The sequence below is a fragment of the Polypterus senegalus genome, chromosome 18 (genome assembly GCF_016835505.1).
Source record: "Polypterus senegalus isolate Bchr_013 chromosome 18, ASM1683550v1, whole genome shotgun sequence".
NCBI classification, from domain to species: Eukaryota; Metazoa; Chordata; class Cladistia; order Polypteriformes; family Polypteridae; genus Polypterus; species Polypterus senegalus.
This window is the reverse complement of record NC_053171.1, coordinates 13,895,453-13,910,209: the sequence shown is the minus strand read 5'-3', so window position 1 is coordinate 13,910,209 and position 14,757 is coordinate 13,895,453. Positions and strand designations below refer to the sequence as shown.

The window sequence follows — 14,757 nt, the reverse complement described above, 5'->3', positions numbered from 1 at the left end:
CCCTTGGGATTAATAAAGTATCTGTCTATCTGTCTATCTATCTATCTATCAGACTTAAGAAAGCAGTAGAAGGAGAGAACAACAATCAGCTGACGGGAATGCAAAACAAACCAAGATGAAACAGACAACTGAATACATAGTCATTAAAATAATTCAAATGCCTGAGAAAATCAAACGGTTTTTAAATTTGACTTAAAAATATCTATTGTGGGGAATGACTTAATAAAAGATGGAAGACTCTTCCAGAATCTTTTGGCAGCAACAGAGAAGGCCCAGTCACCATTAAACCTCAAGGTCAGAAGTATAAGTTGGAGCTATGCCATGGAGAGCTTTAAAAACAAATAATAAAACTTTAAATTCAACTCTGTATTTAACAGGCAGCTAATGCAAGGATGCTAACACAGGAGTGATACTCTTGTCTTTTCTTGGTAGCAGTTAGAGTTGGACCAACTGCAGGCATGACAAGCCTGACTGACAGATACCAAGATAGAGGGAGAGAATTACAGTAATCAAGAAGTGAGGAAATAAAAGCATGAATGGCTATTTCCAGGTCCTTAAAAGTGAAGATATGTTTGAGTTTTAATATATTCCTGCCTTGAAAGAAGCTACCAAGAACAACTGAGTTTACTTGTTTGTTGAATTTAAGAGCAGAGTCAAAAATAATACCAAGGTTTTTTTTCATGGCTGTGTACATTAGCTAACAGCGTGCCCAGGTCATTTCCTATAACCCTGACAGAGTCAGGATTCCTAAATATGATAAAAATCTATTTTGTCTTGGTTTAATTTAATAAAATTCTGTGACATCCTACACTTAATGTCCCTTAAACAATTGAAATAAGCTCCAGAGCACCGTCTTGATCTGGCTTGAGTGGGAGGTATAACTGTGTGTCATCTGCATAACAGTAATATCATATGTTGTATTTCTGAAAAATGGACCCAAGGGGGAGCATGTACAAGGAAAACAAGATAGGGCCTAAGATGGAGCCTTGAGGTATTCCACATGCAATTGTTTCAGAGGAGGAGTGACAATTTCCCATTGCAGCTGAAAATATTCTGTTTTCCAAACAAGAGACAAACCACAAAACAAGACCGTGCCTCATTTTTAAAACCACGGGCAGGGAAGTCATGCATGGTTATGTCATCCTTTGCATGAAGTAAATGTGCGATGCCTCAGGATTAAAGCCCACAAACTGCCTTTTGGGCAGGATAGCAATTTATTCTGAAGAGTAGTTGGAAAGGAAGAACAACGCTTAGTTCAGTATGCTTCTTTGTTCCGAGAGCATGATATATACAAAAATACTTTAATATAAAAAAAAAAGAAATCAAACAAGGGTTATTTTATATAGTGCCTTTGTATAGCAAAACACTGTTTCTAAGCACTTTGTGAGTGTCAAGCTAGCAACTTTTTTGTCACATGACCAAAAGAGAGAGAAAATGTTTGTAAATTAGATTAATAATTTCTGAAATATGTTTACTCGTGATTAGTTGACTTTTAAAATCTAGAACTTTCTTATTGGTCAGATTTTAAAGGCCAAAAAAGTTCTCATCCAGTCTTCTTCTGCTGTGTTTTTTGCTTGGCCCAAGAGAACTCTGCTCCTTAGTGCTTCGATGGCTTTCAGAGTGCAAGTCAGCATTCGAAAAGCAAGCTAAGTACTTGTGATGCCCAGTTTTCCCTCAGCTGGCATATTCGTCCTTGAACCCAGGACGTTAATATTCAAAGACCAAGTTGGCCTAGAATGAATGATGGCACATAACAACAAGATTGGTAGATATGTGCAAAGTGCTTTTTATCCCAGGCAAAATTAAAGAAATCAGTGTACAAAGGTGTACAGTAGTGTCATTTTTTTCATAAATAAGTAAATAAATGCTCAATGATAAAAACAGTGTTCAAGTGGAGAACAAAAATCCATTTAATGGATTAAAGAATCAAAAAACTGGTTAAAATCAATGCTAAAACCTAGTTAGGTGTTGTTCATTAAAAGCCACGAGCCTCAGTGCATCTCTTTAAAACAATGCCTTCACTGCTCACCCTTTGAGGTCCCTACAACGGCAATAGATGCCATTTGTTGGATAGTGTTCTCGCCACCATCCCTCAGCATACATGAAGATCCTGTGAGACCTGCTTCATTCTCCCAGCACTGTCCCTCTCAATCCATGGAAATTTCTGAGGGTTGGATCCTCCTGCTTCTGCTCCTCTGCAGTATTCAGTATGAAGGACCCTGCCCCCGGAGTACCGCTGCTCCGTACAGTGCAGCTTTCTCGACTGTCGTGCCTCCTCTCTAAGTGCACCAACTCTTGCACAATCCTGACTTCCATCTTGGCTTTCTCTCTCTCTCTTGATTTCACCTCTGAACTTTTTTTGTCATTCTCTCTTTTCTTTTTCCAATCTCTTGCTCCTTTATACTTCTATGGGTGTGACATCCTATTTACAATCAGCTGAGTGCTGATGTGGAACAGCTGAGCTAATCAAGCAGCCGACTCGACTCCACACCAAATATTCTGAGGTTTCACCCATGGAACCAGAGACGCACTGTTTTTACAGCTAAAAACACACATTGCTATTGACCCCTGAATGTCATTTACCACATTTTCTCCCCCATAAGCCCCTAGCTGCAGGGTGGGATGCACAGCCAGACCAACCTGTGCAACTGGTGGCTAAGGTCCATGGTGTGGCTCTTGCACTAAAAACCAAAAGTACTATAATGAAGGAAATAAAAACAACACCCAAGCCCCCCTTTTAAAATAGGACATTAAAAAAAATAAGAACTTTTAAAATACAGTTAAAACAATATATAATCAGTTCATTAAAATTCCATTATTCAAACAAGCCTTCCAGCCTAGGTTTTGGCTATCTTCTTGAAGTGCAACCTGTTGCTGCTTCCCCCTTTTCTTTCCTCACTGCCACTAGTCCATTGCACACTGCCACCATTTTTGATGCCCAGGTTAGATAGTCACAATCAAGGATGGACTGGTTAATAAAGTACACCTAGCAGAACAAAGGCAGGTGCAAATGTACAAAAGTACTTTTTATTCAGTCAAACAAAACTGTTTACAAATGTTCAGTGCATCATCTCAATAAATAAATAAGTAATCCATAATAAAACCATGTTTTTGTGGAGGTTAAAAAATTAAAAATTGTCATTAAATATTCCTAATATTCCTGTTTATCAGTGTTTTCCTGTGCGCACTCTCTCTTAATCTTGTGTTACTGTGCTCATTGACCTAGACGCTAATTGAGCCCTGATGCCTTTAGCTGTGTGTTAGTATTAACCCGTATGATACGATGCTGCCCTTAAACTTAATTTTTTATAATGCATTTAAATTGTCATTTGTACCATTTTGAACAATCATTGTTTTCCTGCATTTGAGTCTTATGGGATTATTATAGCCGGTTATGCTCAAGGTCTTCTAACTATAGCTAACTCTTAATGTCTGAATTTCCTGAGTAATGAGTTCATCAGATACCATGGGTTTGTGAGAAGCTGGTTAATGGTAGTTTTTATTAGGAATTAGAAAACTGAACAAGGAACATGAAAGTACATGGCTGCTCCTGTTCTTCCCTCTGCATCTTACTCTGTAACACCCACCGCCTGCATGTCCTCTCTCACCACATCCATAATCCTCCTCTTAGGCTTTCCTCTTTTCCTCTTGCCCGGTAGGTCCAACCCTAGCATCCTTCCCCCAATATACCCAGAATCTCTCCTCTGCACATGTCCAAATCAACACAATCTCACCTCTCTGGCTTTGTCTCTAAACCGTCCAACCTGAGCTGACCCTCTAATGTCCTCATTTCTTATTCTGTCCATCCATGTCACACCCAATGTAAAGCTTAACATCTTTAACTCTGCCATCTCCAGCTCTGTCTCCTGTCTTTTTGTCAGTGCCACCATCTTCAACCAATATAACATAGCTGCTCTCACTACCGCCTTGTAGACCTTTCCTTTCATTATTGCCAGTATCCATCTGTCACAAATCGCTTCTGACACTCTTCTCCACCCTGCCTACACTCCCTTCTTCACCTCTCTTCCACATTCCCCATTACCCTGTACTGTTGATCCCAAGTATTTAAAGTCATCCACCTTCACCAACTCTACTTCCTGTATCCTCACCATTCCTCTGACCTCCCTCTCATTCACAAACTTGTATTCTGTCTTGTTCCTACTGACCTTCATTCCTCTTATCTAATAGGGTATCTCCACCTGTCCAGTATCTCCTCACCCTGCTTGTTAGTCTCATTACAGATGACAGTGTCATCTGAAAACATCATAGTTCATAGGGGCCCCTGTCTAATCTCCTCTGTCAACCTGTCTATAACCACTGCCAATAAAGAGCTAAGAGCCGATCCCTGATCTTTTCCATAACTTTCAGTTTTATCCATCTGTAGTTACTATAGCTCTGCACATCATCCTTATTCTTAAAAATCTTTACCAGTACACTTCTTCTCCACTAATCAGGCATCCTCTCACTTTCCAAGATTGCATTAAAAGGTCCTCTGCCATCTCTCCTGAACACCTCCATACCTCCACAGGTATGTCCTCTGGACGGCCTTCCCATTCATCTTCATAGCTGTTCTTACTTCCTCCTTGCTAATCTGTTACACTTCCTGTTTCACTGTCTACACATCATCCAACCTTCTCTCTCTCTCATTCTCTTCATTCATCAACCTCTCAAAGTACTCTTTCCATCTGCACAACACACTCTCCTTGCTTGTGAGTACGTTTCTATCATTATCCTTTATCAACCTATCCTGCTGCTCATTTTTCCCCAACTGTCCCTCCGCCTATCCAATCGGTACAGGTCCTTTTCTCCCTACTTTGTGTCTAACCTCTCATACAACTCATTATATGCCTTATCTTCAGCCTGCGACACCTCTCATTTCACCTTATGCCTTATCTCCTTGTACTTCTGTCTACTTTCTTTATCTCTTTGACTATCCCACTTTTTATTCACCAACCTCTTCCTCTGTATACTCTTTACTTCCCCATTCCATCACCAGGATTCTTTGTCCTCCTTCCTTGGTCCAGATGTCACATCAAGCACCCTTCTAGCTGTCTCCCTTCCCACTTCTGCTATAGTTGCCCCCTATCTGGTAACTCTTCATTGCCACCCAGTGCCTGTCTTACCTCCTTCTTGAACTCCACCGTCTTCCTTTTTCAACATATACAATTTGATCCTTAGCTCTGCCCGCACTCTTCCTCCTGTTCTTGCTCTCCATTGTCATCATACAGACCACCATCCTATGCTGCTTAATTTCATTTTCCCCTGCCACCACTTTGTAGTCTCCAATCTCCTTCATACCGACCCTCCTGCATAGGATATACAGGTCATCTCAATAAATTAGAATATCATCGAAAAGTTTATTTCAGTAATTCAATTAAGTGAAACTCATATATTGCATAGGTGTATATGCACTAACAGCATTCATCATCCCACCATCAATTTCCATCTTCATAATCATCATTCTGTCTGACACCCCAAATCACCCCAAAACACTCTTAACCTAATATTTCTTCAGGATGACCCCTACCCCATTCCTCCTCCCATTCACACCATGGTTGAACAATTTGAACCCATCTCCAATACACCTGGCCTTACTCCCCTATCATCAGGGGCCTCATGTATAAATGGTACGTACGCACAAACATGTTGCATAAGTCTGTTTCCATGCTCACATCGTGTTGTATAAAACCTAAACTTGGCATAATGCCATGCACATTTTTATGCTAGCTAAGTGCTTGGCATACGCAAGTTGTCCACTTGGTTTTGCAAACTGGTGGCACCCAGCGTAAGTGTGGTTTCCGTTTCTTTTTTAGATCCACATCCCTGAAGCGACTTTATCATATATACTGAAATTAACCGCATATTGTTAATTCGTTTAAGGCATCTGATTGTAATTAACCTGTAACAATATAATGGTCCATGGAATGGCCAAACTATTTCAAATACCATAGCTGCTTTAGCGTTGTTCCTCTCCATGCACCACTCAGACTATTTATCCCACTGTATCTGAGTGTGCAATTTGATCGGAAAGAGAATTATCGGTATACAGCATCAAGCACTCACTACCTCAGCCATGCTGTTTATTGAACTACTCTCAAACGGCAAAAGCTTCAGAGCCTTTCCTGTACGGACCTCGCAGTTCAGAAACAGTTTCATCCCAAGAACTAGAGAAGAGCCAAGCAAAATGACACCTCTTATTGGCTAACTGTTAGCCAATAAGAGGTGTCATTTTGCTTGGCTCTTCTCTACATTCATAATGGCTAACACGGTACAACACCCTAGTACTACATCCCAAGAACTATAAACGCACTCAATCAGTCCATCAAGTGCTCCTTGTATAACTGTTTGTACTTATTAGTACAATTACCTCACATTAAACTTGTGATACAGTTATAATGTTGCACAACCTGAGCCACTTTATAAAGCACGTATATACATATGATGACAATATCATTTTTAAGATGAAATGCAGCAAAATATGTTTATTACATTATACAGATAAAACATCATTTAAATAATCTATATTGTTAATAATTTAAACATGTGAGGACACGGTGTCACAGCGCTAGCAAGGAGCTGGTGCCCCGTTGTTCCTGCCTCACGCTGTATTTTTGCTGGGACTGGCGCGACCCTGGAAGGATAGATGGACAGAATAATTAAACATGTACCACGAAGATATTTCAATGTTCCTTAACAGTTTTGAGGAATCCGCGCTCTAAGCTTACAGATGGCTTAACATCTATTACAGAGCTGATTGTGTGCCGATTGGTTACTTGGAGAAAGAAAAGGAAGAACAGGAATTGGAGGTTAGTATGTTTGAAAGAGACAGTACTGCTGCAATAAATTATTTCATTGAAGGTCAAGCATGGCGCAGCAAGCATCTTGCGGGAGGCAGTCTCTGGACGGGGCACAAGCTCATCACTATCACTGAACCACCGTGTTCCCATGTTTGATAACATGCTTTAACTCATATCATCATGAAAATGATATCAAGTATACATCTCAGTATTTTAATTATTCAGAGAGCTGTAATATCACGAATGTAAAGGATTCTGTGCCCTGTCGGAGGAAGAGAAAGCCTGTTTAAGAAGCACGTAGTGATTCACACACACAGAGCACATAGAAGAACACATACAAAACAAAGCATTTAACATGCTACTATAGTTATGATGGTATTTGAGAAACTAGTAAATTAAACGATTTAAAGATGAAGTTTATGATGCTCTACTTTAATGACAAAATAAACTATGTGATTAAAGTGGAAATTTCGAGATTAAAGTTGACATTTCAAGCTTTTTTCTCACTGTGTCCCTATTTTTTTTCTTTTCTCTGTACCCTAATAAGCTTTCATATGACACTCAGACGGTGGCCTACGACTCGCCTTTTCACGGTGACTTTAATATCTGACAACTTCTTTTTTATTTCGGGCACTGTGCGATTTTGTGAACTTGAGCTGTCGAGTTTCTCCGACACTCTATGTCACTCAATCAACTTCCTTTTGTTGTTTATACAACTGTTAAACCAACAAATAGTATGTTTTTCCTTGCCTCCACTTGGTATTAACTGAAATTCTTCTATTTTCCCCTGTGCTTTTGGTATTGCCTTTTCACAGAATGCTGAGCTTAAGGGCTATTTATATTAATTTGCATATTCAAAGAGGCGTGATTCTGGGAGGAGTTTGGGTTGGGCAGCAGGCCCACGCTTGTGCGTTACTTTTCACGCTAACCGGGATTTATGGAGCGGAAGAACATGGAAGTTGGCAAACGCACAGATTTATGCATCTGGATTTTTTTTGTGTGTACGCACATTTCCGCTTTTGTCCTTACACCATGTTTTAGTGTGAATTCTATGCACGGTATTATGCATGAGGCCCCTGGTCTCTTGCACGCACAATATATGAACCTGTCTTCTCTCCATTATATTGGCTAACTCTCTCCCTTTACCAGTCACACTGCCAACATTCAAAGTTCCTACCCTCATTTCCACTCTCTTAAATTTCCTCCTCCTGCCTCCGGACATGTCGTTGTCCTTCTTCTTTTTCCTCTTCTTCTTCCTCTTCCTCCAACAGTAGCCCAATTTTCCTCAGCACTCAGTTGGTTAACAGTACTGGTGGCGACTGTTGTTAACCTGGTCCTTCACCAAATAGAACATTAAAATGTAAGACCATTAGGACCCTTGCAATCCTCAAGTAAAACTTAAAATGCACAGATGGACCTTGGGGACCTTCAGACTTAGATTTTTTGAAACATTAGTAATAGATGTGATTTTTTGAGCTGAATGGCCTTTTCTCATCAAAAACATTTACATTCTAAACTTAAATCAGTACACTTGTTCTGTCTGTTAGGCTAGTTGTTGGAATTAGCTGATATTTGTTCTTAATGCACAGTTAACAAAGATACTGGAATATTTTAAGCTTGCATCACCTTTGATCTTTATGATAAATATACATTATATACCCACTAATTACAGTAACCAAAGGTTTTAACTTGAACAGGCTTGCTTATTGCCTAGTGAAAAAAAAAAAATAATAACACTGCATAATTTGAGGTAGGAGTTTCCTAGGATATTTGGTTCATGGTGTAATAATGAAGCAGGCTTGTTTGTTTTCTTGTAATGCTTTGCACTTTTATGAATATTGCAGTTCAATTTTGTGCAAAACAAGATCATGATCTGAAAAATGTGACATTGTGAAACTGTGACTGGAGTTGTTTGAAATTTTCAAGTCAGTCTTTAATATGATTCTTGTCATTTATACAGGGATATACACCAAATTAGAATATACAGTAGCTTGTAGCTCAGACAGAATATTTCGTTTTCTTTTTTTCTGTGCATCTTCCAACCCCACTCTGTTTCACCAAAGTTAATTGGGTTGCTTGATAAGGATATAGGCACAGCATTTTTATATTGCAATATCCAAAGCAAAGGTGAAGGTTGCTGTAGTTCCTGTTACACAAATAATTTAAAATTGCTCATGCATAATTTCTATCAGAATAACATAGGAGAGCCTTGACCCAGCCATTTGCAACACCCTTGTTGAAAGTAGGCCCTGGAGGCTGCATACTGTTATTGCTGCCAATGGAGGGCCTACCAAATACTGAGCAGGACTTTGAGAAAACTCCATAAATAATTGTTTGAAGGCAATAAATTAAATACTTTGAAAACACTTCCAGAATATGTTTTAAATAAAAGTTTTCCTTGTTTCTTTACATAACACACAAGTAATTGTAACATTCTAGAGAGTTTTTAAAGTTTGTTCTTCAATATCCTCAATTTCTTTTCCATTTTTGACAATTTTTTTCACAGTGTACAAATAATTTTTGGCTGCACTGTAAATGGCATCTTAAAATAGTTCTTATCTGTGTGGTCCAATTCACGATTGACGTAATGTTGAGTTCTTTGGAGTCAGAATAGATGTTTTTATATTCAAATAGTTGTATATTGGTATTATGTTGTTTACTCAAAACTGTTTGGATTTTTTTTTCTTTAAAAATAATTGATGCAAGGCACATCTTTCCTTTTGTCGCTCAGTCCAGATGAAGCTTCTGCTGTGATCGATGATCATTTCCTTAGAAGACATGACAGTTCTCAGTCAATTTGTAGCACAAATTAGCCAAACTAATGTCATGTAAATTTGTTTGAAATTCTATCATTTTATGAGTCAATCATGGTGGATAGACTGGCACCAAATCCCGGGTCCGTTTTTACGTTGTGCCCAGTGCTTGCTGGGATAGGCTTCAGCTTTCCCATGACCCTGTTTTGGATAAGCGGGGTTTAGAAAATCAATGGATGGAAATGTGTTTTGCATTTACTCACCAAGGTGAGCCACGTAATCTTTCTGTTTCTGAAAATCTAGTGATAGTTACGTCTTTAAATAAAGAGGAAGCAAAGCCTTATAATGTGAGATAAGGATATTTGCATGAATATGGCTAATTTTTCAGAAGGAGGAACAGTATATGTCAAAAGAAAAAGCCTTCATTTTGTTTCCTGATACTGTTTTTTTCCATCATAAGGCAGTGTTCTAACATTTTTTCTCTGAGTGTGCATGTATGTATACCATTGTATAGTTAATAGGCATTAATGTTAAAAAAAAAAAAAAGGGAAAATAATTGTATATTTTGAGTTTCAACAGTCTGGTGTAATTTGTTTATTGTGAATGAAGCTTATATAAAAACTAATTCTGTTTCCCCAGTGTAGAACATAAGGTTGAATGTACCTTTAAATAAGCAAAAAATGCATTTGCCAGGTTTTCCTGTGTTAATCATTAATCCTTTCCTCATATAAGTACATCAGAATGAGAACCCCTGCCTGCAAAGAGCAAATCTATCCTGAGACTTAGTTTGACCCTGCAGGGAGCTACAAGTGGAGCGGAGCTGATAGGCTGTTCCGCATGTCAAGGGGTGGAGTCTTTGCAGCAGGCTGCTAGTGTTTACACTAATTGGATAAAAGTTCCCAGTGACTTTTCTGAGCTGTACGGAAGCTTGCTCAGCAAGGACAACAGGTGTGTTGAAAGAGAGCGGGCATACGGATAAAGTAGGTTTGAAATTTCTGCCGTGAGGTGAACTGTACTTTTGTTGGTCTTGCTGTATCACTGTCAAAGTTGGTTTGTTTAAATGGTTATAGCTGAAAACTCATGTTTCTGAAAGCTAAACACACTGTAATGCATTTTATCTGTGCCTGGCTGTCTAAAACTTTAATACTTAGGTATTTTGAGTGGCACATAAATGAGGTGCTCCCTCTCTTCAATTAAAACTTGAAAAGGGATTTTTTTTTTAAACTTGTGTGATTCGTTTTGAACATCCAAAAAAGTACTGCACTGTCAACTTTTAAAGAACAATTGTATGTGTGGGTGAAGATTAGTCAAACCCTGACTGGTTATGTTAAGCTGTTTTGGTAATTTGATACCAGCAAACTCAAACAATGAATTTGTTTATTCTGTAAATGCTAACATTTAGAAAGCTTTTAATGATTTCTGTAATGAAAGCAGTGCCCTAATTAATGCTCATTTATTTCTTATCTCCTGTTCAGCAAATCTACTTTTGAGGCAGCCTAATGCATTAGAGAACAGGATGAGCCGGGGCAAGTGTTAAATGTGAGCTTTGCTTGGTGTGCACCCATACAGGTGCCTTACAATGAAGGCCACAGTTTTAGAGTGTGATTATAAAGAATATGGAAATTACATTTCTAATTGGACCATTATATGTAATGTACATTTCTATTATTTTGGCTGTATTGGAAAGCTGGTGAAAAGTTATAAAAATAATACATACACATTATGCGTGCTATCGCCTTATACTTCAAAATTGTGAACATAGTTTTAAGAAAGTATTGCGTTTAGAATGCTAATAGACCTTCTATGGTATTATCCAAATGTGTGATGCTTATTCATGAACCGTAGCATCTTATTCATACGTTGTTAACCTTTATTTTGTTTGCTGCCTATTATTGCTTTATAAATGAGCAAAATCCAAGTACAGTTTTTCTCAGTTTCTGAAGATCTTAGTAGTTTGTAAATGCATTTAAATTACTTAGAGCTGCCGTATCCATCTCCAGAAAAGTATAAAGTTTATAATTTACAAATTTTACAGCCAAAGGTATAAATAATACATTGGAAATAAGCTGAGTTTCATTTAAAACTTTATTGCTCATAGTAAATGTAGTGTTTTTTGAAAGATATATAACTTTGATCTTGCAAAACTCATGTAGAATCTTGTTTTACCACTAGTTGTTTAAATATATTTGGAATTATTGTTTTTTTTGTTTTTTTTTGGTTTCCTAACCTGACTCTTCCCTTCCTTTTCCCTCCGCCTGTATTTATAGCTCTTGTGATTTTACTTGCAAATGTTGATAGAGAATCTTTACATAAATATTTCCTTAGACCTCAGTGTTGACAGACCACCATCTGTTTTATCAAAAATGTGCTGCCGTTGTAATATCATTATTGTTACTCTTTGCTGTTTTATAGAACTCTGCAAGAAGAAAGTGCTTTTCTAGTTTAGAGAGGAGAGAGAGAGCTGATGAAATGGTGGTTTTAATGTTTTTGTCTTTCTGATCGCAGGCAAAGATGAAAGTGCAAGTTCAAGATTGTTTTGGTTTGAACAGGTTCAAGTAAGGATTTCAAATAATAGTGCGGTATCATATTAAATGAGGGCTGAGTGATCAGCTGCGTTCCAAACAGGAACTCTTTCTCAGGACCTCTTCATCAAGATCTGAATAAAATAAGGGCAAATATCAAATCCCTTGTGGGTTTTTAAAATGTGACGCTTAGTCAAGTTGATTTTTCATTCCCAAACATAGTCATATTTTCACATTCATGTTTTGGTTATGCTTTCCTGACCCCAAATTCAATTAGTGGGTTCAGATAATGGATGAATATTTTGGTCAATACAGTAAACTTATTTTGTATTATAACAAGTGTGCTATGGTTATTTAAACAGTTATATGCAGTATAATGTTTTTCAGTCTACAGAGTACCAGAGATGGCACAAATGATTTTATTTCGATATACTATGCCTTTTATTCTGCATTAGGTAACACAGAAGTTTATCTGTGCAAATGTGGATTTCATGGTTTTCAAAAGTAAGTTTACAAATGTGTGCATATCCTGATAGTGGTGCAGTTGTACAAATAAGACATTTGCTCCATACACTAAAGCCACAATGGTTCAGGTACCTGGTAAAATAAACATAAATATAACAAAGCTAGAAATCTTTCTGTAAGGAAAGAGGAGAAACCGTTCGCTTTAATGTTCACTGAATTGTCCTCAACCTTTGTTTAAAATGACAATAGACATCTGCACAAAACAATATTTAATAAACATAACAGGAAAAAGCTAAAGGAAAATTTATTTATAAATAGGAATACAGGACAGTTTGGAAAAATACTCCATTAACTGGGAAGGAACCAGCCACTCCCTTTTAGGTGAAGTATCATAAAATATTAAAAAGGTGAAAGCTGTCTTGTAAATAGACTTTACTCTTATTGAAAAGCTTGTTTGAGTGGCTTAGATGTTTTGTGTTATGGTACTTTTTAAATTTTATGAAATACAGATTACAATTGGACAGAGCTATACGAACATGTGGACTCTGTCGTGAAGCACACATTCTGATGCTCACATCATGGTAGAAAACATTTCTATATTGAAAGTATTGTTTTCTCAAATGTCCATTATCAAGCCTGTTTTCTCATATCATGAATTTCTAGCATCCATTAGTGTAAATCTACCAAATCTACCAGGAAATATCAGTCATATTATAAAAATATGCCATTGAATTTATTCTGCAGAGAACTTGGCATTTCGTCATGGGTTGCTTCGTGTCTTATTGCTCACTTATAAAAGTGTATTGGAAAAACTGCCATTGAAAATGGAATGTGTAGGCATATGTTTTCTGTACTTCATAATAGCATATATCAATATGTTAGTCAAAATCATGGAAAACCCAAGTTATTGTTTGGCTTGAGTCTGCAAATTTAGATCCTTTTGCTGAAATTCTTGGCTTTTTTATTTTACAGTATATCTCCTATATACGGAAAGTAAGGCAAAGTGAAAGTAAATGCCACATAAATGTAGTTTGCAATTCTGCCTTTGTTAACTTTGTATATTCTTGCTGAAAAAATGAAACTAAACAAGTTCAGCCTGTAATCCTTGGGGATTACTACTGCTGAAAAATGTATGTCAAATACTGGAGATCCATGCTGTTCCCCATCCCACAAATAATGGGAACTGAAAGCTTTTACCACATTTGTGAATGTTAATGAGCCACCAACACACAATGATATGACCTTGCTCATGGTTAGAATGAGTCTACACATGTGGAGACTTGGAAAATGCTGAGAATGTATGGTTTTAGTAATCCTGTGTGTTTGTGTGTTAGCTTTTCCTTTTTTTTTTTTTTTTTTTTTTAAAGGAATAACCCTTTTGGGAAAAAATCCAAAATCTTTGACCTTGGTGTGAAGCTTTGGATTCTTTATGGAAGGAATGTCTTTCCTTTAGCTGCTCTGCAGACAGGCAGTCAGTGCTAATTATTAACCAGTGTAAATGCTAGTTTAGTCATCTACTCAAATGTCAGGCAGATCACCTTGAATGGCACTTCCTTCATTTTGAAAGTCCCTGAGGTGCTGTAAGAAGAATACTTTGCAGCACAAATCCTTCAGGAGAATTCTCTTAATAAAGATTGGTTTTCAAGTTTGCGAGAGCTTTAGAATTGCATGCATTGGAATGTGAGGTATTCTTAGTCTGCTTTTTCAAAGCAAAGAAAATGAGTGTGGGAGGTGGTGGTGGTGGGGGGGAGGCGTCGTTTTTATGCAGGCCCTGCAGATTAGCTTCCTGTCATCTGCAGTTTAGTTGGGGATTTTGTAAACAGACTGACAGGTATGTGTGTACCACGGCACAGAGGTGATATAACTCAATAACCAGGGATTACGTTTTGAAAGCTGTCTGCATCACAGGCAGAAGGTGAAGAGTGAGTCTGTCTTTCTTTGAACATTTCTTTCTGTTACTGTCATGCTTCAGCTGTGCTCTTTTGTAATGTGAGAAAAAGCATAAATTGTGCAGTTTGTTGAAAAATAGATAAAGTTTTCTAATGCCGATCCCATCTTATGTCCAGCACTAAAGAGGCTTCAAATAGCAGGGCCAACAAGAATTGGGTTTTCCCTGAACACTTTCAATGGCTTCTCTCCAAAGTGGAATCAAACCTCGGCCTTTGACCACTGGGCTTTGTTGCAGTGTGGCTAGCTCATTATTTCCATACTATCACTATT

General features: G+C 37.8%; 1 protein-coding gene across 2 annotated transcripts in view; it reads left to right on the top strand.

The window, feature by feature from the left end:
* LOC120519123 (pleckstrin homology domain-containing family G member 3) overlaps positions 1-14,757 on the top strand; it is a 182,570-nt gene that overhangs the window by 80,073 nt on the left and 87,740 nt on the right. The window contains exon 1 of one of the 2 annotated variants that reach the window (XM_039742236.1): positions 10,477-10,530. The exons of the other annotated variant lie outside the window; for it this stretch is intronic. The gene's annotated coding sequence lies outside the window, so the exon portion shown is untranslated. Of the gene's footprint in view, positions 1-10,476; positions 10,531-14,757 lie in introns of those variants that run through there. 2 annotated transcript variants of the gene reach the window in all.